The sequence below is a fragment of the Magnolia sinica genome, chromosome 8, assembly GCF_029962835.1.
Source record: "Magnolia sinica isolate HGM2019 chromosome 8, MsV1, whole genome shotgun sequence".
Classification (NCBI taxonomy): domain Eukaryota; kingdom Viridiplantae; phylum Streptophyta; class Magnoliopsida; order Magnoliales; family Magnoliaceae; genus Magnolia; species Magnolia sinica.
In genome coordinates this window covers 31,974,191-31,983,802 of record NC_080580.1, presented here as the reverse complement: position 1 = coordinate 31,983,802, position 9,612 = coordinate 31,974,191, and positions in this window count along the sequence as shown.

Below are 9,612 nucleotides of genomic sequence, written 5' to 3'. Positions count from 1 at the left end.
CGATCGAAGAGTACCAACATGCTTTTAGGATATCGAACGGTCTTCGAATTAGGCAATTCTGGTCTCATCAGGAAGCTTGTCAAGTTACCATTCCAACGACCTCAAAATAGTCTGAATTTGACCTCTAAAGAGAGAGTTATAAGGGAAACTATAGGACGAGGAGATGAAGGAAAAATTCAGGACCGACGACTGCGATACCACTTATGGATGGCCAAATGGTCTCGGAATATGACGATTCCAGTTAGGAATGAAAGTGCACTAAAGGACCTTTTAGATGACTAAAAATCGACCCAATCAAACATAAAACTATGGAGTTATGAGCATCTTCGTTGGATCGGGCGATTTGGAAAGATTTTCACTCCATATTGTAAAAAGACGATTGAAGAGTACCAACAGCTTTTAGGATATCGAACGGTCTCCGAATTAGGCAATTCTGGTCTCATCTGGAAGCTTGTCAAGTTACCATTCCAACGACCTCAAAATAGTCTGTATTCGATCTCTGAACAGAGAGTTATAAGGGTTACTATAGGACGAGGAGATGAAGAAAAAATTCAAGACCGACGACTGCGATCCCACTTATGGATGCACAAATGGTCTCGGAATACGACGATTCTAATTAGGAATGAAAGAGCACTAAAGGACCTTTCAGATGACTAAAAATTGACCTAATCCAACATCAAACGTTGGAGTTATGAGCATCTCCGTTGGATCGCGCGATTTGAAAAGATTTACACTCCATATTGAAAAAAGACGATCAAAGAGTACCAACATGCTTTTAGGATATCGAACGGTCTCGGAATAGGACGAGGAGATGAAGGAAAAATTCAGGACCGACGACTGCGATAACACTTATGGATGGCCAAATGGTCTCGGAATACGACGATTCCAGTCAGGAATGAAAGTGCACTAAAGGACCTTTCAGATGACTAAAAATCGACCCAATCCGACATCATACGATGGAGTTATGAGCATCTCCGTTGGATCGCGCGATTTGGAAAGATTTTCACTCCATACTGGAAAAAGATGATCGAAGAGTACCAACAGCTTTTAGCATATCGAACGGTCTCCGAATTAGGCAATTCTAGTCTCATCTGGAAGCTTGTCAAGTTACCATTCCAACGACCTCAAAATAGTCTGTATCCGACCTCTGTAGATAGTTATGTGGGTTACTATAGGACAAGGAGATGAAGGAAAAATTCAGGACCGACGACTGCGATACCACTTATGGATGCCTAAATGGTGTCGGAATACGACGATTCCAGTCAGGAATGAAAGAGCACTAAAGGACCTTTCAGATGACTAAAAATTGACCCAATCAGACATCAAACGATGGAGTTATGAGCATCTCCATTGGTACTCTTCGACCCCGGTGATGGACTTATGAGCAACTCCTGCTCATAGTGAGGTCTCTTTCACTTACCCAGTTATGCGCTCGGATAGGCGCAACAGCTGGCGTGGAGTGTAATAGACCCCGGTGATGATCCCAGAGATGTACAATACTGATACGTGGACTTATTGAGCAGGAGTTGCATACTCATTCATTCATTCATTCACTATCCACTCGGGCTAGTGGTACACAACTAATTGTTGTGTACTTTCGCAATGACAAGGATTTCGGTTGGGGCGCGCAACTAACCTGAGGTCAGGAGTTTACCACATTGAGTCTGGCTATCCAAATTTAGGTATAGGACTGGTTTGGATATAAGTCCCTTGTGATGGACCCTATAGCCTGCAATACTACATATTATCATCTCGACTTCACTTCAGCTTAGTTATTTCATTCACACCGCATATTGCGTTGCATCATCGGCATCTGATATTTGGCCCTCTATGATTCCGTATTTGCATAGTCGATTCTCATTGCATATTCTGATATTGAATGATTTATAGACTTGCCAGTATTTCCGCGTATTCTAATATTTATATGCTTGACACTTATCTTCTGCACACACTTACACCGCCCTCTAAGATTTCTATAAGCTTATGCACGATAGATGCATGCAGGTGGCGTTAGGTCATAGCAGCTTTGAGCTTGGAGCATGCAGCTATCTTCTGGAGCTTTGATTTTATTTGACATATGTATTTCCCTTTCAACATTGTATTCAAAGTTTATATTAGTGGATATGTAATGATGATGTTGCTTTCGTGATTTAGGTAAACCTGTGGTTATGCTTATTTCGAGATAAATATATATTGGAAAATCCTCCTTGTAGGATCCCAGGATCGGAATCTGGCGTGTGCACGCCAGGAACCGAGAATGGGATACTACGGAGGCTGTCGGCACCGGATTTGGCAATTGGAAATTTTATGACCCTGGTTTCTGAGTTTGGGACGTGACATGTATGTTGAAATGTCTTTGCATTTTCTGTTTACTGAAATATTTCTAAGTACGGAACTGCATTGTATGTAGACATCTTTCACACCTTGTGGTGGGCCTCATAATCTGTAGTTAAGGGTACCATTTTGGGGGGATGTTAAATCCTTATATAAGTGAGCTGGGATGTCCTACTTTTGTGTCAAGAATGATCCCCAAGTATTTAGAAATTGAGCCCTATGTTGTGACAGACCTCATTTCTGAAAACTGTCTGATTATTTGTGCTGTGTACCAACTTTGGGCCTCTGTAATGGACCACACGATGGAGATATGAGTAGACCACCACTTGAAACCTTTAACCTACACCAATGAATAGATAAATAATATTTTATTCGGGCTAAATCAGACCCCACATGATCAGGGAGTGGATCTCAAAATGGGGCAAGGCACAATTGTGCAGAGAATTCTGTGCAAAAAATTAAAATACCCATGTTTGGCCCTATATCAAATATTATGTCTGCACAACTAGTTGGTCTCAGATTATAATTTTTGAATTACATGTATAGTACTACCAAGGGCACCTAACGACATATTGAAAGGTGGTCCCTTATGATCTTGGGACACTCAAAATCGAGCCAAAAATAATTATGCACCGTGTTTCCTGCACATTTCCTCCAAGTACCCATGTTTAGGATATCACCGTAAATTGTATACACCCAACCTGAGGCCCGCCTTATACGTTTTAAAGCCCACACATAAATCTACCATATGGATCCTTCCTTTCACTAGATGTGGGTCCCATATGATCATAAATCTGAATTAAAAATGGCCCAGAACCAACCTTGCATCAAAAGTCTGTTTGACATAGAATTTATGTGGGGCCACATCAGTGGGGTTCGCCACCTTCCCAAAGTATTGAATGCAATGTCTAAACTCTGAAAAATAACTCTTAGGTGTTGTTGGGCTCAAAACCTTAAGTGGGCCATCTAGTATGGGCTATCTTGTATGGGCCTTACCTTTCATGTAATGAGGACCACCTAGCGTGTTTTGTAAATGGGTGTTGTATAACTTGTAAAATATTTAGTGGACAGATCTTGCTATCCAAATGTTCTCTTAAAATATAGATGGGCTTGGGCCCATCTAAATGATGCAACCCTAAGGCCTAAGCAGCCCAACCTAAGAGAAATCATTGGAGAGTGAGAAGCCCACAATGGTAACCTTCCTTAAGCCCATTGGGCAGGCCCATTGCCTACTGGGCAGCGTGCCTTGCCTATTACCTCTAGTCAAGTGGACCACTGTTTAGAGCCTATCTGGATGTTTGGACTAGATCCATCGTCCCTCTGTGGACCGCACCATGTACTTAGGTCGATTATTGTTTATATCTGATAATCATGCTGGTGTACACTGAAAACATGTTTAGTATTACATCATGATACATGCTCATACACATCATTTGTATGCCTATTGTAAGGAATGATTGATCGTACATGCAGGTCTGGATGGTATGACTCATGCATCTCGCACTTTGTGTGACATGATCACTTGGCGCCCTAGCAATATCAGGGCTATGGCCTCCACAGGCATATTGTGGATGGTCAGATTCGACACCAAAAATATTTAGTTCTAGCACTGTGGACACTCAGGATGTCCTTCGGTGAAAGTCGCAGAACCCTTTTGGTACCGGGAGATGCTCCAACGTCTAGACCGAATAGATAAATGAGCGCACGAGTGTCGAATACTAGTAGGTTACGTCTACTACTGTGTCGTGGTCAATTGTGAAGGGGGTGTGGCCTTATCCACCCGAGTGAGAGGGCTATAAGCTAGGCTGAGTCTGACCAGCTCATAAATGGGTCCGCTATCGACAAGCCAGGTAGATATTTGCAGAATACTAGCCAGGCGGGTAGTGAGGTCTTTTCCGCTCATTGGTTGTGCGGCTAAGGAGGTGGCAACCAGTGTGGAGTGTACTAGACCTCAGTAACGTTTCAGAGATGACTGTATTGACATGTGAACTCGATGAGGATTGGCTTGCTTGTTTTGCATCATGCATATGACATTTGGCCACATAGGCCTTACATCACATAGCCTTGGTATGGTTGATAGCATTCATGGACTTGCCAGCATTTTCGCTTACTCTAATATCATATGCTTGGCACATATATTGCACACACATACACCACCCTCTAAGCTTTGTAGTAAGCTTATGCATGACCGTTGCGTGCAGGTGACGCGAGGACGTAGCTGTGCTGAAGCAGGAGCGTGTGGTGATCTTTCTGGAGTTTTAATATACTTGCATTTCTCTTTCCACGTTGTACTCAAATGTTTTTTTTTATTATAGTGGATATGTGGTTGTGTTATTTGTGACTTAGCTATGCTTGTGGTTATGCTCCTTTACAAAAAAAAATCATACTAAAAATTCTCCTTGTAGGATCCTATGATCGGAATCTGGTATATGGGTACCGGGAGCTAAGAATGAGGTACTACGGAGGCTGTCAGTGTCGGATTCGGTGGTCGAGAATTTTATGAACTCGGTTTTCGAGTTTAGGGCGTGACATTGATAGTATGTGAATCACTGATAGATGGTGAGAATTGAGTCTAGAGAATTTTATCTACCTTAAAAGATGAAAAGAACCAGTTAAAAAACAGTGAGATCAACAAAGAGATCATGAAAAATAATAGAAAAAGAATGGAGATGAAAGACTAAATGAATACAAATGACCGTCGATATAAAATCAAAAACTAGAAAAATAAGGAAAATGGGATAAGTTCGGAATCAGTACTTGAGTTTTCAACCAATCTTAAAGTAATAAGCATGGCTAACATTATGAAAAGACAGTATTTTTATGGGAAGTTGATTTGCACTAAATACATTGGAAAACTTGCTCTGAGTTAAATAATAAAGAACCTACTTGATTGATTGTTTATATGATTCAGCTCTAGGTTTTCAAAAGCTCACTTTCTCACCATTAATTCTACACATTCATACTTGATTGCACAAAGGGTTGATTTCTGAAAGGGGCTTTGAACATTGAGAATCGAAGATTTTCACGCATGTTTTGCTTAATACTAGCAAAATGCTGGTTGGGGAGTGTGTTGAGTGTCAAATATTGCATATTTTCACTCATTTATATCTTAGTTTTATGAAGATGATACTGCTTAATGGTATATTTTATGCATGTTTGCTCAATACTAGCAAAATGCTGGTTGGGGAGTGTGTTGAGTTCAAATATTGCATATTTTCACTCATTTATATCTTAATTTTATGAACATAATACTGCTTAATGGTATACTTTATGCATGTTTGTGTTGTGAGGTGAGTTTGAGAGCTTGGATTGAAAAGAATGTTAAAAGCATGGATTTGATGGTCAAGAAACACCAAGGCAAAGAATGGATCTTTGGAGACTAAGATTGAAGATTTTAAGACTCTAAGATTCAAGAAAACCAAGTGGAGAAGGAAGGAAGTCGAAAGAACAAAGTGTTGAAATTTACTTTACTGTCTGTGTCATCGACCACAGTTCGATGATATCGAACTAAGGTCAATGACATCGAATTTTTACATGAAAATCAAGTTGGTTGTTGGACAAATTGAATATTTTTTCGATGGCTCGAGGAACTGTTCAATGACTCAAAGATTTGCTTGATGACATTGAATCTCATTCGATGGCATCGAAATTTCTAAAGAATTTTGAAGCAACTCACTGGACTGTTTTAGACACATATTCGAGGATTCGAAGACAATTTGATGACATCGAAGGCCATTTGATGACATCAAAGGTTTGTTCGATGATAAGAAAAGTTACGCAGTGCGTAAAGGCGCGACTTCCGGAATTCAACTTACAGTCGATGACATCAAAGGTTGTTCGATGTCATCGAACGCGTTACGCAGAGTTACGCGGAGTGCATAAATTAAGGCGATTTTACGAAACCGACCGGACTAGGCTATAAATATGGGGTTCCTATAGACTTTTTAGGATATCTAGGGTTTCAAGGAGCAGTGTCAAAGGGTGGAGGAGCCTCCCAAGAGTTTCTCTTCTTTCCTAGTTTGTTTTTCATGTTTTCTTCTAAGGTTTTAGATCCAATCATGTCTATGGTTAGATAAATCTCTTAGCTAGGGCTAAGAGGTGAAGCTTATAACGTGTTGAGATGTTTTTCTTGCTTTGATTCTTATTCTTGTTGAACTTCTTTGATTCTAATTTGATATTTAAGGAATACCTCCAGTTTTTAATGGTTTGCTGTGACTCAAATTACAATAGATCTGCAATAGTTTTGAGTATTTCTTTTCTTATTTGAGATTGTAGAATTGGTAAATCCTGTTGTTTTACATCGTCTCCTGGGCATGGTAGGGTGTTGGAATCCCTTCCAACCCTCACAATTCTCCCTCATTGAGAATTAAGTCAATGAAAGTTCATATTTGATTTTATTGATATATTTTTCAATTGGATAGGATAGGACTCCAATTTTAATTATGTTCCTTGAATCAAATAAGGAAACATCCTAATAGCTACAAGTGAATCCTTGGCACCCCAGTTCCCACATTTAAATTTATTAGTTTTAATTACAATAATCACAATTACTCTTTTCTATTATTCAAATTTAGATTTGCATCTTCTTTTAGCTCTATTTCTAGTTACTTTCAAAAATGTACAAGTTCAATCCTTGTGGATTCGACCTTGGTCTCACCGATATTATTACTACATCGCGACCTTACACTTGGGATTGTGAACAAGTTTTTGGTGCCATTGCCGAGGACTAACAGTTGCATTTTTCTGAATTTAATTAATTTTAGAAATAGATTAAGATTAGGGTTAACTTTCTATTTTATTTTTAGGGTTAAGAATTTTTCTACTTTGTTTTCTGTTTTATAAGATCCTAACCTAGCATCTCATATCTGGTAACTTCGTTCTAAATCTCTCTTTCTTACTTCTTATTTGTTATAGTTTTCGATTCTTAGATTTAGGGTTAAATTCTGAACTTGAAGGCTAAGAATGTTTCATGCCCAAGTGGGTCTGTGATAAAACTCTGTCTCTTGAGTGAAGGAGGATTAGTTGAGGGGTTATCTATCCATCACAGGATTAGACACCACTTGAGATCCTCAGAGTCAATTGAAGTAATGACTACCAATCAACCTGCAAATCAACTGGCAAATCAACCTCAACCTCCGGTTGCGAAAGCCCAGGATGAGAATGAGGTGCATCATGCACCCCCGCCTCATACCTTACGAGACTATTTACAACCAGCGAGGGTGAGCACACCTTCCTGTTTGGTCTTTCTAGAAAATACAGAAAATATAGATATCAAGCTAGGAGTGATCCAACTACTTCCAAAATTCCTTAGAATTGAATCTGAAAATCCATATCTAACACTTGAAAGAGTTTGACAAGATAATAGCCACTTTGTATTTTCTTAATGTATCTGAGGACACAATCAGGCTGAAACTCTTTCCTTTCTCTTTGAAAGAAAAAACAAAGACGTGGTTACATTCACTATGTCCACGATCTATTGGCAGATGGAATGATATGACAAGGGAGTTCATAAAGAAATTCTTCCCATATCATAAAGAAATTCTATTGGCATTGTCTGTTGGAATTGGAATGTAATTGTAGAGCTAATTTTCACTTTTGGCAATTTGGATTTTGGTCGAAATTCAATTCCTGATTTTAAGCCATTTATGATTCTCTTTGAAAATCTACTCTTAAAATTCTTAGGGATTGCATTCAAATTCCCGGTTGTCAAACACAACTGACACTGAAATTCTCAAGAATCCAATTACTAGACATGGATTCCTTAGTAATTTTCAAAATTTTAGTTGCCCGATGATTCCTAAATTCCTTTGAAGACGTCTCAAACCTCTCTTGCATTTCTCTCCATGTACCGCTATATGCTCCCTCCCTCCTTTGAAGTTGCGGGTGCCCCCAAAGAAGCAGATATTTTCTTTGAAGTTGCGGGTGCCTCCAAAGAAGAAGCACGTATTTTATTTTCATTTTTGGTTTTTTTTTTCTCAATCATCTGTCACATGCTACAACATCTCTGGCTCAAATACATTCACCTAATCTTAGCTGCTCAGTGAACATCATAGATCCCACACATGTAAGGAATCACCATTTTTGTATACACCCACTGATTTGATAAATACCCCCATCCCTTCTCTTTTTAATTATATAATAATACTAACAGAATGCAGACATGATGGGTGTGTTTTTATTAGGGGTGGCGATGGTTGAAGTACTTTCTTAGATTGATCTCAACCCATCATGTTCTTACTACTACTGTATAGGCCCTACTTTCTTGTAATCATGTGTCATTGATGATCCTGAGCTTTGAATCTTGGATTTGAACATGTGTCATTTAAAAAAGAAAAAAAAAAAAATCACTTTTTTTTATACACAACCAACCGAAACAAATTTCTTCAAATGGCCTTTGTAGCATATAATTGAGAATGTTAACGGTTCAGATCATCATCTAAGATGTGATCCAGTGATGGATACCGCCCCTATTGTAACTCTGGTATAGGCCACGGTACCCTATCAAAAACCTCGTTGCAGTTGGACGATATTTCATTTGTTTTGCTGTGGTTAATATGGTGCAGCTGGTGGGACTGGAATAGAATAAAGCAATCTTTTCATTGTACATGTGGCAGGGTTGACGTGTCAATCAGTACATTCATTCAATTTCCTCTACTGTGGATGGAAAATGATTAGAAATACACAAATCATATGATCCTCGCCATCTGGTTGGCAGAGTCCAAAGCAACTGTTAAAAAAAAAAAAAAATGGTTCCAATGGCCCACATTTGGTGAGAGGAGAAATTTAGATTTGGATTATCTATAAACTTTTTTGGAACATGATCCGTGATGGGTCCTATCAGATGAACGGTCTCAATTGACACATGACCATAACCAATCTACAATAGAAGGGTTCTAATGGCTCTACCTTTTCATCTTTCTTATTTTGTTACCATTTCCTTTTGTAGTGGTATGTCCACAAGCATCTCCCCACTTATGTATGTTATAGATGAATGATCCATCTGATGGTTCCAATGCATACGTGACCACACAAAAAAAAAAAAAAAAAGCAGGTAGGGCAGCTCATTAGGTGGGCCACACATCAAAACAAATAGTTTAGAAAAGCATAGCAATGGCTCACATGCCCTACTTCTGGTTTGAGAAATGATCTAGCTGGGTAACTGTATAGAAACCTTCGCTTTTGAGTTTCATCCAACTGTTTCTTTGTGAAGGAACATCCAAATGGGAGATTTCTTCTGCGTAGCTCAAGGAAAGGTGATTTATATCATCTAGAGGGAAC